Here is an 18,060-nt window from a genome sequence, read left to right on the forward strand (position 1 = left end):
CTATGTTTAGATAGTACTGGCAAGCCTGCTGTAAACGGCAATGAGAAACAGCAAGTAGTCACTGCTTGACCAACCTGTGTACTGGTATTTGGTGCAAGTGATTTTTAAGTTTACCAGATGAGAGTCTACATACTCCCCAAAAAATATTTTTGGGGGATTAGAGCTGGACAACACTATACTAATATATTACTAGACAGTTATCCTTGGCATTAACTTATAATTATAGTTACCATGGTTGGAAATGCATCTATATTGCCTTATCTGATGATTGGTTCACCTATTGATGCTGGGGAACCCTGGAGCTACTGCCACCCTGGACCTGTTGGTAGTTCCAAGGTTCCTAGAGCAGGCTGAGTCAGTAGGTGCACTAGTCTCCTGCTCAGTGAATTGGATGCATATACAGTTTTAAACACACCTTCTGGAAGTGACACAACCCAATCCAGAATTGCACTATGCACACTGCAATTGAGTTTGTATGCTTTGCATGTTGGCCCTGTTCCTACGTAGATTTTACTCCAGGTACTCCAGTTTCCACTCATTATCCAATAGCATACAGACTGGTAGCTGACTCTCAGATGAAACAAACCCAGGTCTGTCATATAAACGAGACAAGGGTCTTGGCTTATGAACTCCACTGGGCAGGGATTTTTGTAAACAATAAACAAGCTCTGTGCAACATATCAGTGCTTTTTAAAGGAGAACTAAAGCTTAACTAAAGAAGTAGGTTAGAAATGTTGTACATTATGTTTTAGGCTTCTGTACCAGCCCATGGCAACCACAACCCTTTAGTAGTAAAGATCTGTGTCTCCAAAGATGCCCCAGTAGCTCCCCATCTTCTTTTCTGCTGATTCACTGCTCTGTGCTGCTGTCACTTACTGGGCTTAGGGACCCACTCACAATATACAGAACACATAGAAGAGAAATGTGAAAAATAAATATAAGGCTGATTAGTACTTAATACAGATAATTATTACATGACAGCACAGAAACTAGTGCAACTAGCATCAGAATTTAATAATCAGCCTTGTAGCATCATCTTATATTACAGGACAACCTCATGTTCTGCTTGATAATTTGCAACAACCCCTAAGCTTAGCTTCTCAACAGCTGCTCAGAGCCCACTGAGCATGAATGTCTTATTAAAGGCATTTTGTCTCCAACATATATTCATAGTGACTGATGATAGTTATGCCCACCACCAGGTAAATACAAGCACCAATAAATGCTAAAATCTAAAATTCATGTAATATAAGACATAAGTATATTAGCAATCACCTTGGAGTTTATGAGACCCATAGGTCTTGCACTACTTTTACAGATAATTGCTAGAGAGATGCTTGGGGCTTCTAACATGTTAAATTGTACATTGGGGTTTACATAATAATCATATCACTATATTAAATAGAAGCAGTATAACAGGCATTTCAGTCTGCTGAGGAAATTAAGCTTCCCCAACCTCATATTTTCTTGTCTGTGTTTCTTAATTCAAACTATAAAATACCCAGGTCATATAAAACATGCAATTTCTAATCAGGAGCAGATAATTATGGACAGGCTTCCTTCTGCACATCTTCGATTGCCTAATACTGGCTGAAGGACATTTATTTATGGGCTTACTTATAATTCTGTACAGACTGTCTAAAAAGCCTGTCTGGAAAGTTAACTAAGATAAATAGGCAACAGCTGGCAAGTTTATAAGAGCTTTAGTCATGGTAAGGACAATACATTTCATGGAAAATGCAGTTGTATTTCTTGAGTTGCAATAAGAAGACCTGTCTGCAATGCCTTCTTTTAGGCTGAAGGATAAATTGTAAATGAAGGAGAAATTAGCTAAATAAACCTTGGGACAGTGATTTATTAAAGTTTTTTTGCAGAGCATATGCTCTAAAATCTATTAATTTGTTTTTAGCTCAGGTCACTAGACAAATATTGTTAAGTGATATGGGATTAAAGAACTGCTTGTTGCTTCAGATTCATATTGCAGAGTGACAAGGGCTCAATAGCCCCCTAGACTCATACTGCAAAGAGACATAGAGGGGTCACTATCTTTATAATACCCCAGGCTAACATTGCAGCAAGACATAGGCAAACATTACTGTATAATGCTACATACTTACACTATAGAGTGACATGGGGCTCATTTATTGTAGAATGCTCCACACTCACACTGCAGAAAGACATAATGACTAATAAAGTATTGTATAACACAGGGTTTTGATTCATTAAGACTTTGAGAGAAGAAATATTTGCAAATTATCAACAATAATTTACACCTGATCGTGGGTGCAATTGATCTTTTTATTATTCATCTTTTTGCTAACAAGATTCAGTCTGTTGTTGTGCAGATGATGGTACGCCTCATGTCACATGCTGGGAGTTGTAGTTCAGCAGCACCTGCTATGTGACTACTTTAATATCCCTACTGCCATGAGGCACAGAGAACAGCATTGCCCTGCAAGTTACCTGGTAACTTTAAGAGCCAAATTTCCAGATTATATACCAGAAATCCTGCTCTTCACTAGTGCACTATTGATGTGGGCCCCCTGGATCCCCTCTGGTGCAGGATAAGTATGAGCAGTGGGGAGAGGGGGGCGGCATCACAGGAGCCAGAATTGCCCCTGGCCTATTGCACTGAATTTCTTTAAAAACTGAGGCTATAGATTTGCATTTGTGAAATTTTATTTGGCAATGTCTGCCTGTAAGACACACCCTGTCCCCTGCTGGTTATACTGAGTGGGTGAGACAAGGAAGGTGCTGTCTGCATGTTCTTTGTTCACATCTTATGAAAGAAATGGCAACATTCATGTTTATTAGACTTTACACAACCAATGTAAATAGACCACAGGAATCTGGGTATGACAGGCCCCTTTAAATAACTGCCAAGTTATCTATGCATAAGGCATGGTCTACCACACACCCCAGTTCAATGAAAGGTAACTATTTTACCAAGCAGTAGTTAGAGATGAGTTTGGTTTTTCACCTGGGACTATAATAATGATTGCACGGCCAGTTGCTTTGACGGGCAAGTAGTATTTAAAGATACAGTAAAATAACAGACTCCCTTCATAATGCTGTGTCTGTCTTTATGCAGCTTTGTGTCGTAGTTGGTTATTTTGAAAGACAGTTAGCTCGAAATCATTGTCTAAGCAAGGGGAGCACACACCCATTTATTTGACCCAAATGTCAATCAAACTATGACTCTGATTGCATGAAGAGAGATGGGTTGCTGAAAGGGGGATACTAAACACTATGAATTGTTTCAGAAATGATACAGAATGTTTATCTAGAAAGTAAATATTGGGTTTTGAGAATGGTACTGTGAACAAATATGTGTGGGTCAAAAAAAACTCAACCCGCGCCCACCCTAACCATTATAGGACTGACACCCAATCTATACCAGAGACTTTCTGCTCTGTTCTGTGCACGTCTCTGGTCCCAAGAGGCAGGGTCGGACTGGGTCAGCAGGAAAAAATCTGGTGGGCACTGACTTTTTTGGTCCCGACAGCCCAGACCCGCTCCCTGCACTGCAGCTCTCCTTACCTCCCTCCCTGACCCCGGTTGTTGCCCCGGGCCTCCTTCCCTGGCCCTCGCTGCCGACGTGCACTAAAAGGTATGCAAAAGGGAGTTGCGACTGGAATGGGGTGGCCGGAGGCAGGTTGTAGCTGGGAGGCCAGAGGGGGCTTTCTGGCTGGAGGGCCCAGAGGATGGTGTGGGTGCCTCTAAGGATACAGGCCTGGTGGGCCCTGGGCCCCACAGTCTGACGCTGCCAAGAGAGGGAATCTTTGGGGGCACAGGATGAGTGTACTTCCCCAATCTAACCAGCCTGCTTGGTTGGCCAAATTTCAACCCTAACCTGCACAACCTGCAGGCCAACCCTAACATTACTACTGCACACATTTCAACACAAGTTATGCCATTTTCTCTTTAGGTATAAAGCACTTGTTGTGTAATGCTTTCCATGTAATGTAGGTCTGGTCTGGGATTCAAAATAGGCCCTGGTGTTTCAAGTTCACAGAGGCCAAAATAGCCCCCCACCAGCCCACTAAATATGGCAATTTAGAGCAGCCCCTCTGGCATTTGCCAGTATCCACAGATTGCCAGTCTGAGCTCATGGGTAGGTTAGTGGACATAAAATGCAATGTAGGGCCTTCAGTTTAGTTACTCAGGAAATATTATTTCTTTCTTCTTTAAAATTTTGTGAGTATTAAAGTCCATCAACAAAAATCTGTTTTTTGTGAAACCTGAAACAGCTAATGAGCAATTAGTGCTTCAGAGGCAACTGCAGTAAGGCTAATGAAAAAATAAAACATTCTGATTGGTAGCTATGTGTTATTACTTATCTCAGTTTAGTGAACGTCCCACAGAGTTGCAGAGCAGACTCTAAGCTCCCGGCATGATATAAGCTGATCTGTGGCACCATAGGGAGCTGTGACCGAGCATGCAGACGCCATCCTCATATAAAAGAGAAGATCTACTGTTACAGGCTGTGGTGGTTCCCCTGGGGAAACCTGATGACTAGTGATATACCCAGGGATTCTGCCTGGACACTCTGCTGCTTTGTAAATACCTCAGGGGTTGATAACAAAGGCAATATAAAGGTTAGTATGCAGAAGGAGAATTGCATGGTTCCTAGGAGACTAGGGATGGTAGTAATGATCATCCATCTGGAAAGGGTGACCCCTTGCTGCCTTGACTTAGGCACAAATTAAGAGTAATGGTGGCACAGAGAGGTTGATTAGCCAAGTAGAAATGAAGACAGTTTTAAAAAAAAGTATTTAGAAATTCTGGGACATATTGTGACATTATGCAAAGAAAAAAAATCTATTTATTCAGCACCAACATATTATGCATCACTGTACAACAGATGGGTTTATATATCAAACATATATACTGTATACTGACCAACACACAAGGTTTTTTACAGTTTACTGTATTTGCTTAACAGGGCAGCACACACCTTTTTAAGAAATTGATTTTTATTTTTAAGTACACATTTTGTAATTTGTATCCCATTATCTTATTTATTTTAATGTTTCCCATTATAAAACAAAGGAGAGAACACTGGTTTGTTTATTCCATTGACCTCACCCTATGTTCACAGGGTAACTTGTTCAAAGGGATATTAGTAATTCTGAAAAAACGAATCCCGTCCTTTCCCAAGCTGCAGCCTTTTGCGATAAGGGATAGCTCACTATACAGAGGGTATATCTATAAACTGGTAATTCTTCTGCTCGGCAGAACAGGAAGTGACAGGAAGCGCTAAAGTAAAAGTAGTTCATTTATTTTGCTTGGTGCAAGAATTAACAAAAACATAGATATTTCTTAATTGAAAGATTAGGCAAACATTTTCTTCGCTACAAGCTCTATTCATTTAGCTCTAGGTATGTGCTGTTTTAACTTGGTGCTGGCGTGATGTCTGCATTGTGTAATAAGGGAATTGCACCTTTTGTTGTCACAAATAGTTCAGTGATTAAAAGGTAAGATCAGAGGCAAATGATTTCATTGCACCCTTTCTGCAAATGCAACACATATTATTAGGGCATAAAACCTGCTAGGGGGCAGTGTCCTCTAAATGTTCTTTCACATACAGAAGCCTGAAAAGGGAGGTGGGAACAGCATCTGGGAATTATGCACACTATCTTACTGCCTACTCCCTAGCACCATCATTTATTAAGTGATGATACCCTAAGATATTTATAGAAGAACTTGTTATCTAGAGGGGCATATTCAGTGTGTTTTTTTTAATCTTGTATAACTTTTTTTTTAAACTAAGGTTTTTATTGTAAATTTTTTTAACAGCATTATCAGTTGTCACATCATATTGCTTAGGGTACAAAAATAGGGAAATAGTAGGTGGGAGGGTACAAGGGAAGATAAATAAGGGTCTACAGGGACAACAAAAAGACAGGCATTTGGACTGAGAATCACATTTTCTACTTTCAAAGTGTTTGATAAGAGGCGACTGGGATGTTACGTTTACTTATTAATAAGAGAGACCAGCTTGGCTTTATACCGAATTTAGAAAGGGGCATGGAAATCATGTTTAAAGCTGGCCATAGATGCAAAGATGGGGAATTCCCCATCTCCCGACCTGCCACTAACCATTCCGATCAAATAAAGTAGTAAAAGAACAGATCAGACGATGTTCTGCCCCTGACAGCAATCGTACGATAGTTATGTCTGACAAAGCTGGTGACAGTCTCCCACTGAAAATCGTACGATCAGCAATACACGCAGAGATATTATCGGCAGCCGACAGAAATCTTTTAACCTGTCCGATCGACCAAACGACCAATCTCTGTGGGACGAAAAATGTCGGGACTCCCCACACACGGTCCGAAAATCGCACGAATCCTCAATTCGTACGATCAGATCTTTACGTCTATGGCCAGCTTTACTTTTTAAAAGCCACTATCTATAGCAATAATCACTATAAGAGGCAAGGTACATCTACAGCAAACAGTGGTTTGCAGCCTCTGCACATACATACAACATATCTCATATCTGTGCATACAAGGCAATAAGTAATGCACCAGGAATGCAAGGAGTAAGTGAGGAGCCCTATACCTATCTGTGCTGTGCTCTTTGCACCCATTTTTAGCACGGTGCAGTTTGCAATGAAGAGGGAGGCAATTGCTTCTGTATAACTTCTAAGAGGTCTGGTGGCTGTTGATCCAACCCTTGTCAATAATATATGTGTCCTAGAGGGTTCCATGGCTGCCACCAAATATTTTCATTAATCCTGACACGGTCGTTAAAAATGGAATGCAAGTCTGGTTGCTTCAGCACACTTAGCATTGCAGTAAAGGCACAGAAAAATAAATAAGACAACTTGGATTTTTTGAGGGGAAATATATACAGATATGGGAAACCCGTTATCCGGATTACAGAAAGGCTGTCTTCCCAAAGACTCCATTTTATCCAAATAATCCAAATTTGTAAAAATGATTTCCTTTTTCTCTATAATAATAAAACAGTCCCTTGTACTTGATCCAAACTAGATATCATATAATGAATCCTTATTGGAAGCAAAACCAGCCTATTGGGTGACTTGTAATAGACTTAAGGTATAAAGACCCAAATTATGGAGATCCATTATCCTGAAAACCCCAGGTCTCGAGCATTCTGGATAACAGGTCCCATACCTGTGCTTCCTTTAGCAATACATGTTATCATTAACTAGTGATATGTAGCAAGGTTAGCAAATCACTTGTGCATGAAATTTTGTTAGAGGACCAAACCAGAATTCCAACTACTGGGACCAAAGTTCAAGAGAAACTAAAGGCTTCTAAAAAGTGAAATCCCTGTGAATGTCTCAATTTCACAAAACATATTTTTTACAATAAAAAGACATTAAAAGCCTATTTCTTTAACACCTCTTGCAGCAATCAGAGATTGTTGCAAGGAGGGCAGTGGGGAGGTTAATTGGTATCATAGATCTCCCCAGAATTCTCCTGCATAGGAGCTCCCCTGTTTTTGGGCTCTGAATGTATGGAGCAGCACTTTTTTTGCAATGTACAATACTGAACATTTACTGCTCTGTCAGCAGAGTTATAGAAAGTTAGTGGTGTAAATAGTTGTTCCAGATTTCCGTTTGGGCCACATAAAATATACATTGCTGTTTCAAACCAAAAACACTTGTTTCAACCTGTTTACAGTAGAAGGCAATTGTAAATGAAATTAAAACAAGTGAAAGCCATTACTTTGGCTGATGGTAGTCTCCCAAAGCAGCAGGGAAAAGACTTATAATGTAAGGCCAATAGAATGAACAACAATCCACTGAAACTGAAATGTTTTTTAAAATGTAGTTAAAAAAAAGTCAAATGTATGTGTTATTTTCTATCAAAGGGGTTATTCAGCTTTATATTAACTTTTTAATATGATGTAAAGAGTGATATTCTGAGACAATCTGCAGGCGGTTTGCATTATCTATTATTTGTCATTTTTTGAGTTATTTCATTTTTTATTCAGCAGCTCTCCAGATTGCTATTTCAGCAATCTGGTTGCTAGGGTCCAAATTGTCCAAGCAACCATGCCCTGATTTGAATAAGAGACTGGAATATAAATAGGAGAGGCCCTGGATAGAAAGATGAGTAATAAAACGTAACAATAACTAAATGTGTAGCCTTACAGAGCATTTGTTTTAGAGGGGGTCAGTGACCCCCATTTGAAAGTTGGAAAGAATCAGAAGAAGGCAAATAATTCAAAACCTATCCAAAATAAAAGATGAAGACCAACTGAAAAGTTGCATAGAATTAGCCATTATATAACATATTAAAAGTTAACTTAAAGGTGAACCACACCTTACATATAGAATAATAAAAATGTGTGTACTGTTAGGAGTATGTCAGCACATTCTCTATATGCAGATAAAAAAGCAACTTTGCACCTTGAATAAACCAAATGACCATAAATGGCACCAGCTTTTGTGATATCAGCCTAATGCCATTGGGGATATTAATAAGTAAATATAATATTCTTTTATTCTTTCCTGTAAATGAGAGATAATGTAATTCATTTGTACAGGAAACTCCAGGTCTACTAAGCCAAAGCAAGCGACCAGGGATGCGAACTAAGCAAGGTGCTAGTGGTTAAAAAAATTACACACACTGGAAATAGTGGGGAAAATAAAAATTTAAAGGAGAACTAAAGGTACACAAATAAATGGCCATAGATAAGCCCCCTTATGGTCTCCCAAACCACTGTATTTGTATTCCAAATCATTAAAATAATGGTGTACCAGTCTAGAGAAAGAGTGTCTGCTTATTTCTTTTGCATTGCAGCCACCATCTTTGATTGCCTTGTAATTTCTTTCCTCTGCATACAATTCCGTTTGTTGTGCACAATATTGGTCCTCCCACTGACCCTGAGCTTGTCATTATCTCTTACATTCTCATATCCAATTAAAGTGCAAAATTAAAGACTGCCCACTCATATCTTAGGAACCAACCGTCAACGAAGGAGCATGGCACTAAGATTCCTATTGGTGATGAGGCTAATATGGGCAGACCTTAGAGGACCAGCGATTTTAAGTGGGTCTGTATGAAATTGCTGAAGCCCAAGAAATAAAAGAAGGATGGCATATATATGTGAGGTTTGAGCTTGTACTAATCTGCATGCTCTTATTTAGGGCAGTTATGTGAATTCAGAAATAGGAAGTAGGTAGTACCAGCTATTTGACTTAGTCCCGATGTACACCATAGTCAACTTTTAGGTTAAAGTAGGGAAATGATTAATTTGCTTCCCATTCATATATTGATTTGTCTCCAAAATTTTTTAATGAGCTTTTGGGGTCAAAGGATATGTTGACTTGACATGGTAAGCCTTGTTACATAGGAATTCAATTTTTCATGGCTATATGGTATTGGTGTGTCTAAAACACTAGGGGGGCAAATTTACCAAATGGCGAAGTGTCTAATGCTGGCGAAAATTCGCCATCGTGACATAATTTACAGTAGGTACTTTACCCTGATTTTGCCTAATTTACTAATAGACGCAGGCGTAACTTCTCTAGCGAAAGAGACTGCCTGGCACTCATTCGCACTCAATAGCCCGGCAAAGTTGCGCTCTGGCGAAGGGACGTAACTGCGCAAATTCACTAAGATGCATATTTTACTGAATATTAATGATCTTGCGCCAGACTTGCCTTCGTCACCTCAGACCAGGCGAAGTCCCAAAAAACGCTCGTGTCTTTTCCTTTTTTCATGGTGATAGGCTGCAAAAGAGGGTAAAATTTTTTGGGGTAACTGGCTTCCCCCCTACATTTCCTAACATATGGAACATTAACTATACACTGGGCTCATGTGTAGGGCAATATAACAATTCTATTTTCTTTTATTAAGCTTCCCTGGGCTTGTGTAATGTAATGTATTTGCTGCAACATATACGTCCATTCAACTTTAACTTCGCACCGTATGCAAATTAGGCAACACTAGTGCAATTTCATTCTGCTTGCAGAATTAATGCTAGTGCAACTTCGCCAGCGTTCTGTGCCCTGTACGCAACTTTGCATGTTGAATTAGCGTTGTCTGAGCGAATTTACGCCTGGCGAAGTGTTGCGCTACCTGCAAAGCCGTCGCTGGCGAATTTTTGGTTCTTAGTAAATTTTCCCCAAGGAGTGGCAAATATAAGTCACCCACCACTCATTAAAGTAATAAAAAAATTCCTCCATTGCTCCCAGGTACATCTTTCTCTTTCCTACATAGGCACGTATCATACAGCAGATTCTTAAGATTTGTCCAACTTGAATTTATTCAGCAGGGATTCTTAGGAGCATGGAGAAAATGTTGGCTCAGTACCCTAAAGGAAAGAAGACTGGTGCGTTCTTCAGAGAAAATGAGTTAGTCGGGGGGAGGGAGGACACTAGTGACTGTGGTCATGTTTTTATCCAGTGTATCTACAAGAATTTCACTGTGGGCACTGCAACTTGAATGCAATGCACTGTACATGTTGCGTCACACATTTCCTCTGTATTTGTGATGGAAAGGTGTCACTTCCATCATTAGTGCCCAATTAATGCCCGGCAAGATAATTGCAGCTATCGAGGCAACTCACTAAGAACTAGAATTATTACCAGGTGCATGAACTTGCACGTTATTCATCAGAACAGGCTCTAGGGGGTGCATAGGAGCTCACCCAAGGTGCAAAGCAGCGTGTAGGGGTGTGTACCATTCTGATCAATGTGTACTCAGTTGTGCATGCAAACTAACAATTTCCACTCCCTACAGGAATTAAATATACTGTAATATAATAGGTTTTATTTTTCCAGGGACCTTTTCATTGGGAGAGTAAACTTTCTATTTGTTAGTAGAGTCTCTGTTACGATACTAATACATTCACTTCTTATCTTAGCGGTTTTGCTTTACATGATAAAGGCCGAGTGCTGTGTGCTACTCATTGAAATGGAAAGAGCACATTCTTAGCATGGGTGGGTTAGTATCATCTCTCACTGACAGCTTCTCTTACCATCTTTGCTGAGGGTAGATCATAGGATAAGCTATGCTTTGTCTTTAACTAAATCTCTTATGTTATCAAAGTAAGGACACTCTATGACTCTGAATGAATTAGAAGTGACAACAGTAATACAATAACCTGTCCGTATATATGACAGCAACTCAACTTTCTGTGTATCACTTCATGAGTGCTGGTAAACGCTAACTTGGTTAGTCTATAGCACAGCAAAGTGCTAGTCATTTGTATCATTACTTTTGCACTCTACCACTGGAATCTATATACATAGTAAATAAGCCCTTTAAGGAGGCCTAAAGCCTAATAAAATAATGGCTAGAAATTATTTATTTTGTTTACTGAACCTATTGTAACAGCCCGGAGGTTCTGGAGTAAGGTTCGATGGCATTACCATTGTCCAGAGCAGCTCCCCAATTTTGATCTTTGCAAATTAGTGACACTGTACATGCTGAGTGTACTCTGGGTTGATGTTAAGATTAGATGCAAAACATTAACAGAAAGCAGGGTTACATCTATCAAAGGAGCTGGTGCTAAAGGACTAGAAATAAAATGGCCATGTTGATCCTTTAACTGTTGGAATAAATTCTCTTTTAATCTTATCCGGAGTGCTGCCTATCTGCTTTTATTTGTATTTACTCCAGCTGAGGCACTGGGGGCTGAGCATCTGGATTTGGAGTGGAGCAAGTAGAGGATATTGACCCAAGAGGGATGAGTCTGGAGCGGCCATCTATTTGACTGTTGGTGCTAAATGACTGACAATTATTTAATTCTTAATTCTTTGGACACAGAGAATTAGAGAGAGTCCAAAGTAAGGCAACTCCGCCAGAAAATGTTTTGGAGGGCCTGTCGTGCATAGGAGATCTTACTCGCCATCTCTGCAACCCCCTTCCCTGCCACGTGGTTGCTTGAGTCATTTAAAAGAAATAGAAATTGGTGGGGAGGGGGATTTGAATGCTATAGCAGGGCAGGGCCTGATTTACATAGCAGGCGCTGCCTTTTATCGCCCCGTCTCCTTCCCTTCCTTTGTGCACATGCACAAATTTTCATCATCGGGTTCAGAGTACTGGGGATTGGTGCACAGAAAATTTAAAAACTATCTCCTGCCAATCCCCAGTTCTTCCTAACCAATGTAGGTGTGGCTGGGCTGCCACGCCCCTAAAATTCTGCTGCCCTAGGTCCTGGCCTTTGTGGCCTTTGCACAGATCCAAGGCTTGGGTCCGGGCCCCCCTTTTCCAAAGGCGCCTGTAACCGGGGGGTCTGCTTCCTTTATAGTTACGTCACTGCCTCCTGGTACAAAAATATTATGCAGGAACACTAAAATGGATCTTGAATTTTAGGCTTCGGTGCTTTGGGATTGATATCAGTCTGTCGCAATGTTCATTAAAGCAAATGAGAGACGACACAGCAGAGTTAGGTTTCATCTTCTACCAGCGGATAATACATCATAGTGGTCCATAGCCAATCAAAAGTGTTGGCAAAGTAGAAAGCCCCCCTTGTCCTGCTGAATGCTGAGCAACTGTACCCATTGCTGTCTATAAATGTGACCCTGACTGCAGGCAGAATATAGAAAAGACAAGATGAAGCGGCGGCATATGACTAAAATACAACCAATTGACACACAAATGTAAAATTTACATCTACAATTACTTTATTCTGTTTAAACTCCATGGACTGTGTGTCTCTCACCTTTCAATTAATGAGGTTTTTATAACACTTTCAGCCCAGATACTGTAGGTAATAGAGCATCACTTGCACCTTAATGGCTTTCAATTTAGAGTTAGAAATTCCCTTTGTGATGTGCTAATAGCTAGAAGGTTTCCTGGTCACCTTTCCCCTTCCTTCTGTCCCTCTTTGAAGCTGACAAATTAAAAGGGTTTCTCAGGAACACAATGCAAGACAAAGAGTTCGTCTTTCATAGTCGTGTGTAATTGCATCTTCTCGCTTGGAAACAGGTACACACTGAATACTAGCACTTATCTGCTGGGGTAACGGGTTCATCTGTAACACTTACTGTATATCCAGTGACTAGGTCAGTGTTATAGGAACCAGCTCAGGTGCTCTCACGGTCATGCGAATAAGGGCTCATTGCTTAAAAATAACATCTTCCGTTGATCTTATCTCATTGTATCAGCTACATTATAAACTCTTCACCTCAGCAAGTTGGCCATAGCGAAAGATTACCTTATTGAGAAGGGTGAATGTATGCCTCAAGCTATTGCTCCTGCAAAGTTATACACTCATCTCAGGTTTGCTCTTCAAGAAAGTAGCCATTAGCCAACAAGTCTGGTTGGAAAACCTCGAAGAACCTGGAGACAGTAAGAACATTAAGGAGTTACTGAAGACTTAACCTAAATCTGCATTTATCTGCACATAGTAACAAGATACTTCAGTTGTTCTCGGATTTAAGGGCCAATTCATTAACTTTGAGTGAAGGATTCGAAGTAAAAAAACTTCGACTTTCAAAGTGTTTTTTTGGCTACTTCGACCATCGAATGGGCGACTTGGACCTTCGACTACGACTTCGAATCGAATGATTCAAACTAAAAATCGTTTGACTATTCGACCATTCGATAGTTAGAGTACTGTCTCTTTAAGAAAAAACTTCGACCCCCTAGTTCGCCACCTAAAAGTTTCCTTTCCTGATGTAAAATGATCACCTAAATGCAACTCTTCTGCTATGTTGAGTAATTGCTCTTGAGTCCTATGAGAGACCCTGTTATTGTTGGGCCTTATAATAATTATATTAATAATGTTTAGCTCTCCTTAAACATATGCTTTTCTTATTTCCAGTAAAGTTTTATAATTAGACTTTTTCTTCCTGCCACTAATATACATTGCTTGCTGCTTACAATCTACAAGGGGTCCTAGATCATTCAAGGATGATAACAATTGCAGCAAACAAAACCAGTATGGGATACATTATCCGGAAACCTGTTATCCAGAAAGCTCAAAATTATGGAAAGTCCTTTTTCCATAGGCTCCATTTTATTCAAATAATCCACATTTTTTAAAATGATTTGCTTTTTCTCTGTAATTATAAAACAGTACCATGTGCTTGAGCTAAACTATGAAATAAACCAGCCTATTAGGTTTATTTCATATTTACATGATTTTCTAGTAGACTTAAGGTATGAAGATCCAAATTCCGGAAAGATCTGTTTTCTGGAAAACCCCAGGTCCAGAGCATTCTAGATAACGGGTTCTATGCCCGGTATATGAATAAGTGGCAGTCATTTTTTGTGTAAGGCTAAACACCCCTAAATCTTTGTTATTCTCTGTCTATTTAGTTATCCGCTTAATGATATGATGCAGCAGATGTATCCATCCATATCGTACTAAAGTCCAATAACATATTCAAATAGGACATGTCGTATCGTTTATCTTATATAGCACTAACATGTTTCCCTCCTTTTCTTCTTAGTGTAAAGTGTGAGAATGAGTCATATACACTGAACTCCTCGATCACATTCTCTACTCCCTGTGTTCTATGGCACAATATATACATGTATATATATATATATATATATATATATATATATATATATATATAACAAGTTCATAATATAGAAAGGAAAGATACAGAGGACTAATTGCTAAAGTGGAAGGATTCTCATTCCATTATAATGTTTCTACTCCCATGGAGCGAGAGACAAGCTAAATGATCTTTTACGCAAATTAACAAAAAAATTGTTTAAATGATTTTCAAGTAGACTTAAGATGTGAAGATCCAAATTATTTCAAGGTCCATTATCCGGAAAACCCCAGGTCCTGAGCATCCTGGATAACAGGTCCCACACCTATATATGTATTTGTGGTATGCAATGACAATGATCAGGGATAAACAATACTCTGGGCTTTTGCTTTGCCCCCAAGGCCAACATCACTGCTGCAGCAGCTTTAGCTGAAAAGTCCATGACTGAGGAAAGTAACTGGGATGGGGGTAGCTTACAATAGGGTGACTAGACACACATTTCTAACCTGTCTTCTCAAATAACATTATTGCTGCAGGTGTAGTATTGTCAGAATTCAGGAATAATCTCATCATATCAGTGACAAATGATACTGACACTATTCACTATTCTGTATAAACCTGGAACCTGTTTATATCACTTTTTCAAAAATGAGCATGGAAATGTACAAAGATACATGAACTCTGTCGCACTATATAGAGACTCTAGCTTCAGTGTGGCTCAGAATCCAGGAATTCACATATTATAAATGTGTTACATTAGTTTAATAAAGATAAAGATCACAGCCAGAAAAGGTGGGTTCATAAAGTTCATAGTTATGTATCATAATGTAGTATAAATGGTCACATACATAAGCTGAGCCATTTGTTTTGCCCAGTTTGGCCACTCAAAATTAGCTTTGTTTTCTATTTCAAAGCTTTTGAAATTACAGTTTGCTTGGACAAAATTTTCATTTCAGGTCCCCCGACACAGAGAGGTGACCATACCAATGGATCGGAAATGCCTGAGATGTTTAATGACATTGTTTCTTGTGTGACAAACTTTACTGCAAGCACCAACAACATTCATATACCTTATTTCCCAGCATCCCCCAAATCAATTTGTGTTTTACAACCTACTGGGCTACAACAGTGGATACATGTATTTATTTGCAGTCTTTTTGGCCTTACAAGAGGTAAAAATTGGCAGTCACTTTGATATGTATGCCACCCCTTAAATACTAAGGGAAATAAGAAACCTAAGGAGTTGTACAGACCACCTTGTCCATCCCAACTTATTTATAAACTGCCTTCTTTTTGTATTACTCCTTTGTATGATATCATAATTTTATTACAAATTAGTAGGCAATCATCTGATATGGTGCTTGAGGTTCATAAAGACACACATCCATCAGTTAGTGGCTTATCATGGTACTACATTTGGTGGCATGGTTTTATATGGTCATGGGGTTGTTGCATGAACTCAGGCTTGAGGAGGGTGCATTCCTAAATGTAGCTTTTGTAAGGGTTAGCCAGTCTATGGCTGCACATCTGTTGCTGAACCACATATCCCAGCATCCATAATGATGGTCATTTTATACAGTATATAAAACAATTCCCCATTGCTCTCGGTAGGACTTATGTTCCTATGAAATTAATTATATTCAGGTCCAAGTAATACAAACTAGATTGTATACAAGACCAAAATGGTATGAGAGTGTGGCAAAAGAACACAGGGCTCATGGTCAGTCAGTGTTACCAGCCTTAATGTTTTCACTTGATAACCTGTCTGGAAACGATGAGGTTATCTGACAAGGCTTATAAGTCAGCTGATCGGCCTCCAGGTGATAGTGATATAGGATAACTCGGTCTCTTAAGAGCATCCGTGTGGTGCCTTGCCATTTGTGTCTGTCGCCTTCGTACAAAGAGACCTTGTTTCCAGCACTATGGGGTAAGACAATAAGATTTTCTTTGCTCTGTTCGATTTGCCTCCTGGGCAAACATGTTTCCTGCCCCTTTTCCCACTGTGTATGTCAGTCAGGTAAGCAAAGGCAACAAACTCTCTATTCTTTCTATTAGAGGCACGACAGCTCCACTTTACTCTTCCACTTTCATTCCCAGAAAGAAAATGGCATCTGGGAGGGGAGACCGAGGGCCCACAAGTTGGGATGGAATGGAGGCTTTTTATAGCCTCCATTCCATAGCTCCATAGCTATGGAAAGAGAATGTGAATATGGAGAGGGTAACATGTACATTGCAATGTAGTATTTCTTCTGCAATATATTAAGGATATGGGACCTGTCATCCAGAATGTTCAGGACCTGGGGGTCTTCCAGATAATGATTATTTCCGTAAATGTGGATCTTCATACCTTAAGTGGACTAGAAAACCATTTAACCGTTAAATAATCACATTAGGTTGGTTTTGATAAGGATTAATTATATCTCAGTTGGGATCAAGTACAATGTACTGCTTTATTATTAGAGAGAAAAAGGAAATTTTTTGATTGATTATTTTGAGTTGAGTGAATTGAGTCTGTGGGGCAGATTTACTAAGGGGCGAAGTGACCAACGTTAGCGAAAATTCGTGACATCATTTCGTTTACTAATGGGAGCTGGCGAAGGAGATAGAATCTAGCGGCAATTCGCTCCCTTACGCCTGGCAAAGTTTCGCTCTGGCGAATGGACGTTACTACGCAAATTCACTAAGATGCAGATTTTACTGAATGTTACCTCTTGCACCAAACTTGCTTTCACCACCTCAGACCAGGCAAAGTGCAATAGAGTAGACTTTCTCAAAAAATAGTTGAAAATTTTTCTAAGTCCCATAAAACGCTGGCGACTTTTCATTTTTCAGGGTGATAGGCTGCAAAAGATCGTAAAATTTTTCCTGGGTACCCGGCTTCCCCCCTACATTTCCTAACATATGGCACATAAACTATACACTGGGCTCATGTGTAGGGCAATATAACAACTTTATTTTCTTAATTAAGGTTTCCCAGGCTTGTGTAGTGTAATGTATTGGCTGCATCATATACGTCCATTCAACTTTAACTTCCCGCCGTATGCAAATTAACCAACGCTAGCGCAACTTCACTTCGCTTGGTGCAGTAACGCTAGTGCAACTTCGCCAGCGTTTGACGCCCTGGAATCAACTTCGGATTTTAGTGAATTAGCGTTGTCTGGGCGAATTTACGCCTGGCGAAGTGTTACGATGTGAGCGAAGCGGACGCTAGCGCACAATCGGCGCTTAGTGAATCTGCCCCTATGGGAGATGGCCTTTCGATAATTCAGAGCTTTCTGGATAACGGCTTTCCGGTAAAGAATCCTACACTTGTATTATGTAATAGAATATTTACGTATATGAAGGCAGACTCTCCTGACCAACCTCAGTCTGTTTGGATGAACAACTGAAAGATACAAGGTTGCATTAAATAGATATATATAAATCAATGTAGCATTAGAACAATGGGGGAAAAACTGTATACAAAATAACGTGAAAAAAACACAAATTACTATTAGTTATTAATATGTGTTTTGAGCTGGGCAGTTTTTGGAAAAGGTTACCACTTAGCACCTCCCCAATGGCTTTCTCTTTTCACTTTTATTTTATCTTTAATGTCATGTTATCATCCTCGTGTTTTC

General features: G+C 39.7%; 1 protein-coding gene across 1 annotated transcript in view; it reads left to right on the forward strand.

Annotated features, from left to right (window-relative positions):
* Positions 1-18,060, forward strand: part of lrrc52.L (leucine rich repeat containing 52 L homeolog) — a 36,788-nt gene that overhangs the window by 1,495 nt on the left and 17,233 nt on the right. The gene's annotated exons all lie outside the window — the stretch shown is intronic.

Source organism: Xenopus laevis, chromosome 4L, assembly GCF_017654675.1.
Source record: "Xenopus laevis strain J_2021 chromosome 4L, Xenopus_laevis_v10.1, whole genome shotgun sequence".
Taxonomy (NCBI): domain Eukaryota; kingdom Metazoa; phylum Chordata; class Amphibia; order Anura; family Pipidae; genus Xenopus; species Xenopus laevis.